Source organism: Equus asinus, chromosome 4, assembly GCF_041296235.1.
Source record: "Equus asinus isolate D_3611 breed Donkey chromosome 4, EquAss-T2T_v2, whole genome shotgun sequence".
NCBI lineage: Eukaryota > Metazoa > Chordata > Mammalia > Perissodactyla > Equidae > Equus > Equus asinus.
In genome coordinates, this window is record NC_091793.1 from 96,989,096 (window position 1) to 97,002,247 (window position 13,152).

The 13,152-nt window shown below is 34.5% G+C and overlaps 1 long non-coding RNA gene across 1 annotated transcript in view; it reads right to left on the bottom strand.

Moving 5' to 3' along the window:
* Positions 1 to 4,603: 4,603 nt before the first annotated feature.
* LOC139045191 (uncharacterized) overlaps positions 4,604 to 13,152 on the bottom strand; it is a 103,208-nt gene continuing 94,659 nt past the window's right edge. The window contains exon 7 of the long non-coding RNA XR_011503086.1: positions 4,604 to 5,315. This is a non-coding gene — a long non-coding RNA (uncharacterized lncRNA). The remainder of the gene's footprint in view (positions 5,316 to 13,152) is intronic.

Consider the following 13,152-nt stretch of genomic DNA (forward strand, 5'->3'; position numbering starts at 1 on the left):
CTGGGCCCAGAAACTCCAACCTTATGGAAGCTCAGTAATGTTCATGGTCAAGAGTGTGGAAAGTGGGAGCTTTGTGACTTAAAATTTGTATCTTTTTCATCAACCAGCATTTGATCTTGAGCAAGTCACTTATGCTCTCTGTGCCATAATTCCCAACCGTAAAAGTGGAATAAAGATAATAATATTGCATGAGGTTCTGAGAATTAAAGCAATTATATATACAAAGAATTTACAGTAATTCTTAGCACACAGTATCTGAGTTCATTTTAAGCAATATCAATACACATTTGGAAGAATTAATTACATTTTCACTAACACATCTCAGAAATATAAGGAAAACTAAAATTGCAACTGCTATGTGGAAGTGAAGAATCTTAATTTGGGGTGGGATATAGTCAAAAAGATCATTGATAATAAAAGTGGAGAAAAAATATACGGAAAAAAAGAAAATGTAAGAGAATATAAATCAAACGAATGATTGGAATTGCTATAATACATTATTTAAAATTAATCATAGACATTTTAATATGCATTAAATTCCTAGTACTCTAAAGAAGAGAAAAATTCAGATAAGGTTTGTATTTCTGAAACTAAATCACAACACTAATATTATTTTCTAGAATGAATTTAAAGTTTCTGGGAACACTAGTTTGATTTTTTTTTAAGGGAAAAGCATAAAAGATTGAGTTCTCCATTCATTCCCCAATCCCCTACATGGGAAGGGGAAAGAAAAGAGGGGAGATTCACTCTAGTAATGGTTAAGTTTTTTCAAAGTGCTCTGAACATTTTAGATTATCAGTGTAGACTATACCAGGGTGAAAGCTTTTGAAGGATTAATAAATCTGTTCTGAAGATTCCTACTGCAAATGTGGCAGGTGGGAAGGGTATATATGGCCTAAGGTAAAACCCTTGACAAGACAGAGGGTATCTGAATTCTGAATCGGCCTAGAATATGACAAGTGATTGTAAATTTCCTTTTGCAGTCTATAATCTTGTCAGAAACTAATGCAATTCTCTCTGTTGCAATTTTCATTAATATTTAGACTAACTTTAATGTAGAAAATGGACTGAATACTGTATATAAACTATTTTATTGACTCAAACAGTAGATAGCTTTGTAGTTTTACCGACATTTCTAAGCCAGTTGCAATGATTTCAAAGCTAATATTATACAAAGAATTTTTATATGCATACTCTTATTTACATTCTCTGAGGGTTATTTTCTGAGTTACATTAAATCTCAAAGAAAAGCAGGCCTATAAGATATTTGAATGTTCCTACAATTTATCAGGTATATCAATAACTAAGGCGCTAACTGGTGGTCAATAAAGAAAGCAATATATGAAGAAGAGGAATATATTGTTTAAGTAAATTAACCATTTCCAGACATGGTGTGAAGAGTATAACTTAACGAAGAATATTTTCCTTTTAATTAATATAAGCACATACAGTAGAGGAAATGGTCACAGTGTGAACTTACTCTACAACTCTGGGAAAATGCTGATAAAGCATTCCAATGTTTTTTTCATCTCCCAGAAAAATGCAATGAGAATGAATGCCCACTTACATTCTAAAGCACTCCAACCTCACCACAGGGAGAAATTTACTCATAGGAGATGAATATGCAATCTATGTCATCACAATTTCAAAAATAAAAATTCCAGATGATAAAAATATTTGAATATTTTTCTCAAGGTCTTTTATAAATTTTCTTCCTGATTCCTTGACTCCATATTATCCTCATACACTCTATCTTCAGACCTGCTAGTATGGATTCATCTGAATTGATGGAATAGAGTTCCATCAAAACAAAATAATTTTCATATGAATATGTACAAAACAGAAAGTAAGTTACTCAATAGGTCTTTATTTTGAATAATTCGTATTATTGCTTAAGCTAAGAATTATTTCTAAATAATTCTTCAGTTCTCTGAGGGAAAATAATGTATATTTTTCCCTCATTGATGAGGAAATAAATTCAATAATACTAGAAATCATTTAACAAAAGAAAATGTTTACTCTGGAGTCTCAAAAAAAAAGAAGGATGTTACAGCTTTTGACAAGGACGCCTAAAGAAGGGATTATTTTTTTCTGATAGACTAGCACCAGAGTTACAAATAGGAAGGTTTCAGATTATCATAAGAAAAAATTTTACAAAGATGGCACGAGATAGCTTTAGAAACATTAATCCTGACACAGTGTTTAAAATTTTATCATAAGGATAAACATCCAGAAATGTAGGAACCAACTAGAAATCGCAACCCCTCTCTAGTAGTTAGAGTGTTTTGGAAGTATAAATGTAAAATAAGTCTATTAAACCACAGCCAGGCTCTCACTACTTCATAAGATTCTTTTTACATTTTTTTTCTGTTTTCATTATTTCTCCCAATTGTAACTCTGTGAAATAATCTCCACCTTGGTCAAAAGAATAGCAGCCTTGCTTTGTTCAAAGTACCTTGGTTACTACTTCCTGAGAGGCTGGAGTTTATCTTGTGTGAGCACCCCCTGCACTTGAGCACCTCAGTCTCTTTCTTTACCAAAGAAAATGATGCTTCCTTCATTTGAACTTGCCCGCCCTTCGCATCCTTAGAGCCTTCAAACCCAAGCATGAGTTCCCTGCCCTAGGAAATGTCTTCCCCTTTCCTTCTCAAGACGGTAACCTTATCTTTGGTTTTCTCTTTATCACCAAACATTTATAATTGTCCTCTAGCATCTTTGCTGCATATTTCACCATCTGCCCATTTTCACTCTCCTCAAATGTAGATTTCTTCCAATGACTGTGCCAAAACTATCCTCATGAAGGTTAGCAATCACCCAGCCATAAGTTTTAAAGTAAAATAGAATCTTGCTTTATTATTTACCACTTTATTCAAACATGCTCTCTTCCTGATTTCCTAATTCTGTTAATAGCACCACCACCCTCCCAATCACTCAGAATTGTCTTGGATTCCTCGTTTTCCCCTACTCCTTCTTCCTTGACCAGGTCCCATGACCAACCTATGATCAAGATTCCACTTCCTTTCATTGTGGAGTAAGGTTATTGTCCTGAGGGAAGCACAGAAAATCTGAGACAGAAACTTCAAGAATTATCATGAGGGAGCCAAGGAATGAAATCTAAAACCGCCAGGAGACACCGAGACTTAACGGATATGAGAAGAAACCACAGACTAAGGATGCAGTCCTTCATGTTCCAATGAAAGTTTGCCGTACTAGACTTAGAGGATATACTGATCACCAGAAGCCTGACATTACGCTTGGCTCTGCACAATGAAGATTTTCTAGGAAAAATGAGGAGGGGACTCTGAAGTAATTAACTTCTATGCTTACTTATATGACATCTTTCTTGCGGCAAACTCAGTTTCAGAATATGGCCCTTGCATTTGGTGTTGATTCAAAGCCTCAAACTTCTCTCTTTAGGAGGGTTACCTACTATGTTGCATACCTTTATCACAAAGCAAAATACGTGGAACTGAATTTGAACTTTCAATTATAGCTGGAGTGATTTGGGTTAGATGATATGAAGACTATGCTGATCAACCAGGTTGTATGATACTGGAAAGGTTGATTGGTTAAGACAATGGAGTTTTTTTTTTAATTCTATTTTTGGCTTTTTAGAAAAATAGTCAATTAAATTTCTAGGATATAGCCAGAGTCCAGTTTTTAGGTAAAGCAATGTACTGAAATGTCATGCCAACCTCATTCTACTTGTATACAATATAGATAAAACATTCTTCTAAACATCTAAATATTTTGAGCATTAGAGAACTTGGTTTAGCCCACCATCAGTCAGGTCACCTACTTTGTTGCTGATGCAAGTATTTCTACAATTTTAGCCTTCATTAGAATTTAGTCTTAAATTCAAAGCTGACTTGGCATTACCTATTTAGAAATAGGAAATCGATATTGTTGGTAATATATACATTTTTGTTTTATTTCTCTCATTTTTTCTTTTACTCTAGTTCTTGGGGATACATCCTCCAGCATTGTACTCTTGAGGACTTTCTGAAGAAAGGATACAAACATTTTTCACACAGAATTGAGTAATACGAAACAATAAGCAGATAAACCATAGTATCTCCCAATATGATTGTTCTAGAGTCACTGCTTTATCCACTTCTATGATTAAAACATCCTTCATAGATTTTCTTAGTAAAAAAAGACATCAGTTTAAATTAGAAATATTTGTGTCAGGTATAAACATAAAGTGTATCTAGAGTAGATATTCTTTTAAATATTTTAAAATTTTGGCATATTTTTATTGATTTTAGAATCTAAGTAAAGAAAAGCTTATTTGCAAAAGAAAAAATCTAATCTAAAAATAAACATAGTTTTTTGTTTGTTTTGTTTTTAAAGATTTTTTTTTTCTGCTTTATCTCCCCAAACCCGCCCTGTACATAGTTGTATATCTTAGTTTCATGTCCTTCTAGTTGTGGGATGTGGGACGCCGCCTCAACGTGGCCTGACGAGCAGTGCTATGTCCGCGGCCAGGATCCGAACCCTGGGCCACCGCAGTGGAGTGTGCGAACTTAACCACTCGGCCACGGAACCAGCCCCAGTTTTTTTAAGAATACAAATTTGGCTAAAACTAATTTCACTTGTTTAGTTTCCCGTTATTGACATACAGAAAATTGATAGCATTTGATACTTGTCGTCTTGTTTGTTTACTATTACATAGATAAAGCAAAAGAGTAAGATAGCTCTTAGAAAAAGAATCTACTTATTTTCTATTCAGTAAAGGTTTGTTTATGGACTAAAGCAGAGAGGAGGCTGAGAATAACCTAGAAACTTAACTTACCCTACAATTAATTTGGATCATTTGGGAATGAAAATGTGTTGATTTTCTTGGCTACAAGGATTATTTTCTCAGTTTCTCACTTATGATCTCTACTTCATGTTATTGTCTTATTAAATGGACACCAAATAAGGAAGGAATGCATTGGATTTTTTTATTTTTTTTTTTTTGGTGAGGAAGATTGACCCAGAGCTAACATCTGTGCTAATCTTCCTCTATTTTATGTGGGACACCACCCCAGCATGGCTTAATGAGATGTACGAGGTCTGTGCCAGGGATCCAAACCCATGAACCCAGGGCTGCCAAATTGGAGCACACGGACACAACCACTACGCCATTGGGCCGGCTCCATGCACTGGAAATTCTTAAACACATTGTTGGGGACATAATATTATTTCAGAAGTTAAGATTGCTCTCAGCCCATCTCCAGCAGTTGACTGCCTCAACAAGAAGAGAAATTTCTCAGTTTCTCTCTTCCCTTCCACTCTAATTGAGGTCTTGCAGAACTGCCAGGGCTGTCTTTCTGAAAGAAAAAGAAAAAATAGAGAAGGAAAGAAAAAAGGTCAAAAAAAAGAAAAGAAATTTGAACAGATGTCACTCTGCTGGGCAGATATACAATATGCTCAAGCTTGGTTTCCATTCTTGTTCCCCAGCTCTCACAGTCTCCACCTTCCCATGAGTCAGCCACCCTGGCAAGTCTCTTTCCAGAAGATGCACACCTTTTCACATCCTAATACTTAATTCTTTTCTTATGCTTTTCATTCATCCCAGAATGTCTCCTCCTCCTCCCATATATCTCTTATTTAATTAAAGAACTTGGTCAAATGTGACTTCTTTCACGAGGCTTTTCCTAATTGCTCAGATGGAACTGGTAGTCCCTTCCAGTGTGTCCTTATTGCATGTAGATTATAAGCTCCTTCAGAGCAGAGATCATATCATGGTTGATGATAATAAATGCCTCCTGGGTTTAATTGAATTGAACTTCAGCCTCGTCTAAAATAGAAATTTCTCCATGAAGCATTTTCTGATCCTCTATTAAACATAACTTCTTTCCTAAAGTGCTGTGGTTTTCATTCTTTTATGCCACTGACTTTATTCTTATATTATAATTAATATGTACACATTTCACTCCCAATATACATCACAAAATACTTGGTGGCGAGAAGATTGTGTTTTTCAACATGTCCTCTAGAATGACCTGCATAGCATAGGTGCTCAAATATTTATTAAGTGGATTTTACATTTTTCAGAAATCTTCAAATATCTGGGTATCAATGCTAAAAAACCTTACTGTTGAATCCATATGGTCAACTGAAGCATCAATTTTGCAACATTATGTGAGCTTGATAGGATTCTAAACGCCAAAAATATAACAAAAATTTGAGATGGATATATTTAGATGTCACTATACAAACTTATTTTGTTTTGTGTTATTTTTGAATTAAGTATTATTTCAATATAAACATTTTGAAAATCGGATTTATAGTCTTTACAACAGGATTGCTATCAGGTCTTTTGTGTCTCATAAAATTTCTCCCCTAAACTTAGCATATTAATGATATGATTAGATCCAAAAAAATGACTAATTTATGATCAAGAAAGACAAATTTTCCCCACCTATAAACTACTATCTAAACTGTCTTTCCATCTCAATATAATGCTGTTCTCATTATTAAAGAATTACATATGACTTGAATACTTTTGAGGTAAAAAAAAAATGAACCAATTCTGTTTTACTCAACAGAGAAGTAGTACAATGTGTTACTGTAATCCGACTTGTATCCTACTTGTAAAGCACTGGAAATTATTATTTTAAATTATGGTGTTAGATTAGATTTTCTGCAGCTTAGTATATTGTAGTGTAATATAATTGCTAAATGCAAATGAGATACTGTACAGCTTTTCCATAGAGTTGTTCATGAAAGCCAAGCATTTTACATATTACAGTGAAGTGCATGTTATTAAGAAACAAATTATAATGAAGCTTAATTTAGTATGAAGACAAGATATTGTAGCTTTATAATGGATGACAGTACAGTAGGGTATGTATACAGCAAATCTGCCACCTGCTGAAAAATTCAACTATCAAGAGCACTGAATATGCCAGAAGTGATAGCACTGTACTTTTAAAGATTTCTACGTGCTCTCATTACCTCTTTCCAAACTTACACTTGAAAGTTATTTTAGCTTCCAAACCCTAACCAATGTTTTTTGCCAAATAAAGCCTGGGATTCATCCAGTAACACTCCAGGGAGATGTGGAGGAGGTAAATTCTGCCTCTTAATTTTCAGAGTAAGAAGTTCCTATTTCATTCATCTGTAACTAGTATTAATTACTAATCACTATTTTACATATGCATATCTTGTCTTTCAACTGTATTTTAATGGATGAGGACAACAGGCACACCTTGCACTCCTTGTTCCTAGCCCAGAGTGAATTTGGAGTTAACCCAAACTAGCTGTACAAGATGGGGGATTAATTTAATCTCCATGCAGATAATTTTTTTCTCTAAAAAATGGCTTTCAGCAGATGATCTCTAAAGTCTCCTAAGAATCAAAAATTCTATGAAGCATTCTAATAATTGCTCAAAAAAATAACTGAACCGAGTAAATTGAGTAACAAATTGTTAGAAACTAAGGCTCTATGGGGAAAAAGTATAGAAATACACAAACAATGGAATCACAAACAATGGCACTATTTAAGATCATAGGATTCTGTGAACTCCCCAAACCATCCTTACAGTTGGTGAGGATACACCATGTAACTGCCATCCAATCACATTGAAGCATTTGGCCCTGCCTAACACACCCCATCTTTATACAGATTATGGGGAAACAGTCTGGGAGAAGAGAAATGTGAAACCACAGCAATTAGCACTACAAGTAGCAAAATGGCCTACAGATTATAAAAGAAAACTCCTCAAAGATCTGTTTCTTCCTATTTCTAATGAGTGTTCATTAAACTAAGCACTAGTAAAGAAAAAAGCAAAAAACGGAGATACCAATGGGTTTGTTGCATGCAGAAGAAACCAGCTCAAAAGCAATTCATTATTAATGCCTGAATATTCTTGCTAAACAGTTCTGATTATTTCACAAGAAAGAGGTCAAGCTAGTGGAGAAAGGGATTTAATCAAATAAACTCTCAATCTCTCTCCAAATAGCATTTTCATCCAGCTGCATGTAAATTCATCAGATGACTAGCCTCCACAAGCACAGGCAAGGTTAATCTGCTATGACTGTTAAAACTTCTATGATATGCCTATTGAATAAAGATTTAAATGGGATGAACCGTGAAAGTTACCCCAAATTAGATTTTTTTTTGCTCATAAAATACATGAAATTTTCACTGTTAAAAACAAACAAACAAATAAGCCAAATTTCTTCCATCCAAATTAGAGTTTATGATTAATTTCTTCAAAAGGGCTCTTTGTGATGATGTAGAGCTTTCATTTATTGGGATTTTTAGGACTTCTTGTCCTCAGGTTCCAGGAATCCAAAATGTTTCTACTGTGGGTTGGAATTAGCTTAAAAACCTTAAGATCTCAGGAATTGTATTTTATAAAAAAAGGTTACAATAAGTTTTACAATGTTTTTAAAATAATGCTAATCCTCCTTTACTTGTATGCAAGATTATAAAATTCATCATATTTTTATCCAAAGGCAATATTGCTGGCAAACATTACCAAGTGTGTTGGTGACTCATTACTTAAAAAATAAATGTAATTTCAATTTCCAATTTCAAAATGTAAATGTAGAAGATGACAGCCATAAAAAGGCATATTAGTGTACATATTCACAGACAAGGAAAATACATATAAAGATAAAATAACTGCACAGACATAATTTTACTGATATATTTTTGTCTGCTTCATTCTCCATGAAACTTTATAATTGCATATAAATATATTTTAAAAGTTAAAATCATGTATTAAAATATGGCAAGGTGTTTAATACATTTTACTTCGAGGATGAAGAGCCCTGAATTCATTTTCTTAAAAAATATAGAATTAAACTATATAGACGTTTCTAGAATTAAAAAAATACCAAAGCATAAATAGTCTTTGACAAAAATATATAATTTATCTTCAGTAATAAATAATTTAAGTGGAATTTTCAAATGGAGCCAATGTCACAATTGTGAACCTATATAAAGATTTTTAAAGCATCTATGATCTCTTCAATATCTGAATGCTCATTTTGTGGATTTTTTAATTTATAATTTCAAAATCCACATGAAAACATACTACATCACGGTAATGTTTAACTCAGTCTATTGCTACTTCAATAATCCCTACAATGCTTTCCTTCCTGCTAAAATTATTCAATTTCTTTTATATCACATATTTTATTTCCATATTTAAGAAATCATGCAGCCGTTAATAAATCTTCTTCAAAAAAAATTAAAGTGCTTTTCTGCTGGCATTCTTTGCCCTCTTAGCTCTCAGCACCTTTCTTGAATCTTAGACACCATTTTACATGAGGGCAATTTCTAAAAAGCAAAATATAACTGTCTAATTAAGGGCTGCGTGATTGGCTAGTTCGCGGTCTCTGTGACAGTTGTGACAAATATACATATTGGCACAGCCCTAACCTCACTTCACAGTTTGCAACACAAAGATGGTATTTTCAGAAATGTGGAGAACACTCTGATACAAAGCTTCACCTTGCCTAGTGCTATTCCATTTAATTTTTTATTAACTGCCTGAACATATGCCATTCTAGAAGAGGGTAATAGTTACAAAATGTCAGCAGAAACATTTAAACTGCTAAAATGTAAATGATTTTATAAATTTGTAATGAAAGGTAATTGTCATGTGGGAAAAGTAACAGAAAAACAGATATGTGTAAATGCAAAACTGGTAAAAAATACATCTTATTGGTTGAAGGTAGGAAAACCTAAGTATATTTTAATGAGTACTGTAAGTAGTATTTAAATAAAATTAGATTCATAAGCAGAAAATGTGAATTCTATAATATTTTATTTTCTAACATTAGGAAAGTTCATAATAATGACAAGAACTCATAGAACTTTAATGTGCTAAATTCAATAAACAGTAGGACATTAAGATCTTCACCTCATTTAAAAAAATCAAATAAATCAAAGTAGGATAATATAAATAAAAAGTGTCTTTGGTATCAGCACCATAGCTTTAAAAGCACAATATTCAAACATGATTAGTTTGTTTCTTTACTTTCCACTACGATGAAAAACAATTTAGTGATTAATCCCTTCAGCAACATAATGCTGGGTCAGTACTTTTCAGATATGTCAAGAAGACTCGGGCAAGGAATCGAGTATTTTCTCAGCCACCACACAGAGCAGCCACCTTCCAGTCAGGTTTGCGGGCAACCATCTTTAAATGCTTGAGCTGTTCTGCGTGGCCATGACAAGATTTGCAATTCTCTACGTTTATTTACACACCATCACCCCAACTAGACATCACATGGAAGTGGCATGGTCACAGCTGACCCCAGGGTAGTCCCTGTCTCTGCCGATCCAATTTCATCGTGCTCTGCAATTGAACTACAGTCATACTGGGGAGGATGTATGCAGAGGACTCGGTGCCACAATAAAATTAGCAGAAGCTTGTCAGGGGGCATTTTCCTGTTTTACAGTGACAGACCCTGGACAAATAGGTCTGCTTTCCAGAAATCCATAGAGGTCTGGCTCTCTTGAAATGTATATGAGCCCAGCATATTTATGTCTCAGCGTTCTATAAGGAAAGCTTGTTACGTGATAGTTTGAGAACAATATGAAACCTTTGCTGTTTCTTCCTCTTTCTGTTTCCTCTTCACAGTTTTCAGGGGATTCAAATTGCCTATGAATAGATTACATGTTTTTGATTTGTAGAAAAACAGCTTCTGTTTAGTAGTAAGTAACTGAGAAAAATGCATTCTTCCTCAGAGAAAAAATACAGCACAGCTCTATTGTATTTTGAAAGCAAAAGTTCAGAGAGAAAATTTTTTTTTTTGCAGTTTGCTAAATCAAGCTTTGAAAGTCTCTTTCCTGAGCCCTCATTTTCCCTGTAAAAATTAGTTATATCACAGGTAAAATCTGTTTAAGAAGATACATTTAAAACATACTTGAAAATAAATTTAAAAGATCCTTTGTTTAAGATAAGATGTTCTAAAAGTAATCTGGTAAATAGATAAATTTTACCATTTGCGGGCACAACATTTTAAAACATAATCTGTTTTGTAATCTAGCCTACAGTAATTTTATTAGATATTCTGTGCAGTTCTTACATCAAACATCCCCAGAAACCCTGCGATCATTTTATATTCAGTGGAAGACAGAAAGAAATCCAAAACCTAGTTAAATAAATTGTTCATTTATTCCTTCCCTTTTATGCACCAAGATCTACATGTGGTCATTAATTATAAAGAGACTATTATAGCACCATATTTTCATTCAATACGATGTCCTGGTATATATCAAAGAAGTCCCATAATTAAAACAGAAGGGCCACAATGACAATTAAAATTACAATCTATATGGGGAAAGAAAGTACAGTTCTGCAATTTTTCACCCTGTCACTGTCAGCCGCATGGAATATTCTGGTCACGTCTCTTGTAAAGCAGCCTAAATTCTTCTTCACCAATGCAACCTCAAAAGCATTATCAGCACCTAAGCAAAAGCCTATGCAAGTATAATTTAATACGAAGCCACAGTTTGCAAGTAATAGCGTACAAAGTGATATTTAAGTGGTGTTTTAAGCACACTCCTGATGGCTACAGCCGCTTTTCCCTGGTAAATGCGTTTTCCTTTGAGTAGTGATTATGAGTCCTGGGTGAAGAGGTCCTGTGTGCAGGTCTGTCTGTAAGCCTTACTTCCAGCTGCCAATCTTTACTTCACAGTGAAGAAAAAGCCACATAGCACCTTGTTCTTACTCTTGTATGCTGTCATCCCCTGAGCTTGATAACACAAAATCATTTCCACATAACACTTTCCTGCTTCTGCCTCTTAAACCTTGAGACCTACACATTGTGCCTGCACTTGCACCCTTGGCAACCGGCTCCCAGGAAGCCCCTTCCTTTGAACTATCAGTCTTCTAGCGGACTATTTTAAACACTTATCTTGGTAAATATCTGCATTAGTGGAGGACAAAGCTTTTTGGTAGCTATATGTATTTGCTACAATTTATTGTCTATAAAAGTCACGAACAGTGAATTATTACTCTTAAAATTGTGTTTTTCTTTATAATAACTTTAAACTGAGCACTCATATATGAAGCATGCAATGGAGATTGAGAAGGTTTTGTATAATAAAACTGTGACATGGTCATTTTTTCCAGTTTTGCATTACAGAGACACACTCATGCATGGTGCTTTTTAAATTCTTATTATGTGTGAGGTCAGGGGGTCGAATGTCAGAAAGTACTGTTAATTTCACGGGGTTAGGGGAAAGTAAATTCAGAGGGAATACAGATCACTTAGCACAGAAAACCAGCTCCTCTGAAGTTTGGTTTTACATTTGTTAACCATATCCTTCAGCTGACGAACCATTGAGACCACGGTGACATTCTGGTCCCAGATATAATGGCTTGACATGCTGCAGTGAGAGCGTGATTCCGTCGCCCGGCTCCCGTGCCAGCCTCAGCCTTCCTCTGAATCAATGAAGCACTGAAACTCCACACAACTGGAACTGAACAAAGCATGTTGCCATTTTGGCTGTGATGTTTAAATTATAGAGAAAGCAGTCAGGATGTCTTAAAGTTCAATCTGACAAGAAATGTAAAATATATTTCTGTCTTCATTCTCTGGGAAGGTAGCATCTTACGCTGCACAGTATCACTACCCAGAGTCTTTTTAAAGTGGTTCGTAATAGAACATCAAAGACCAAATTCTGGCCTTGCAGGGCTTTTTTCTAACCAGAAAGACACCTTAGCATTGGGCAAAGTTTTGGGGGGAAAATAATAACTTAAATAACGTTGTTTTATTCAATTGTCAGTATAGGGATATAATTCCTTTATTTTACTATTTGTTCGGAAAAACAGAATTACCCTGCTGGCACAGATCTACAGGGCACATGCTATACAATTCACCACCAACAACAGCGAGACGAAACAATGGCCCATTTTACCGTTAGGAGAGGAGTAATAATCAAAATACGTTTTAACTCGAGGATTGGGAGCATACTGAACTCTGACAAAACCTGCAATTTTATTTAAATATAGTTCACTGGGCCTGTGTAGACAGATGCGAATAGGTTTGGTTGGGTAGTTTTGTTTTTATTAGTTTTTTTTTTTAAACAAGATTTTTCAGATTCAAAACTCAAACTGGGCTCAGCTGCCCCCTTATAATTAAATTTTAATGACTCAGGCTGAGGGTTTTTGTTTTGGCAGCATGCTTAATAGTGTT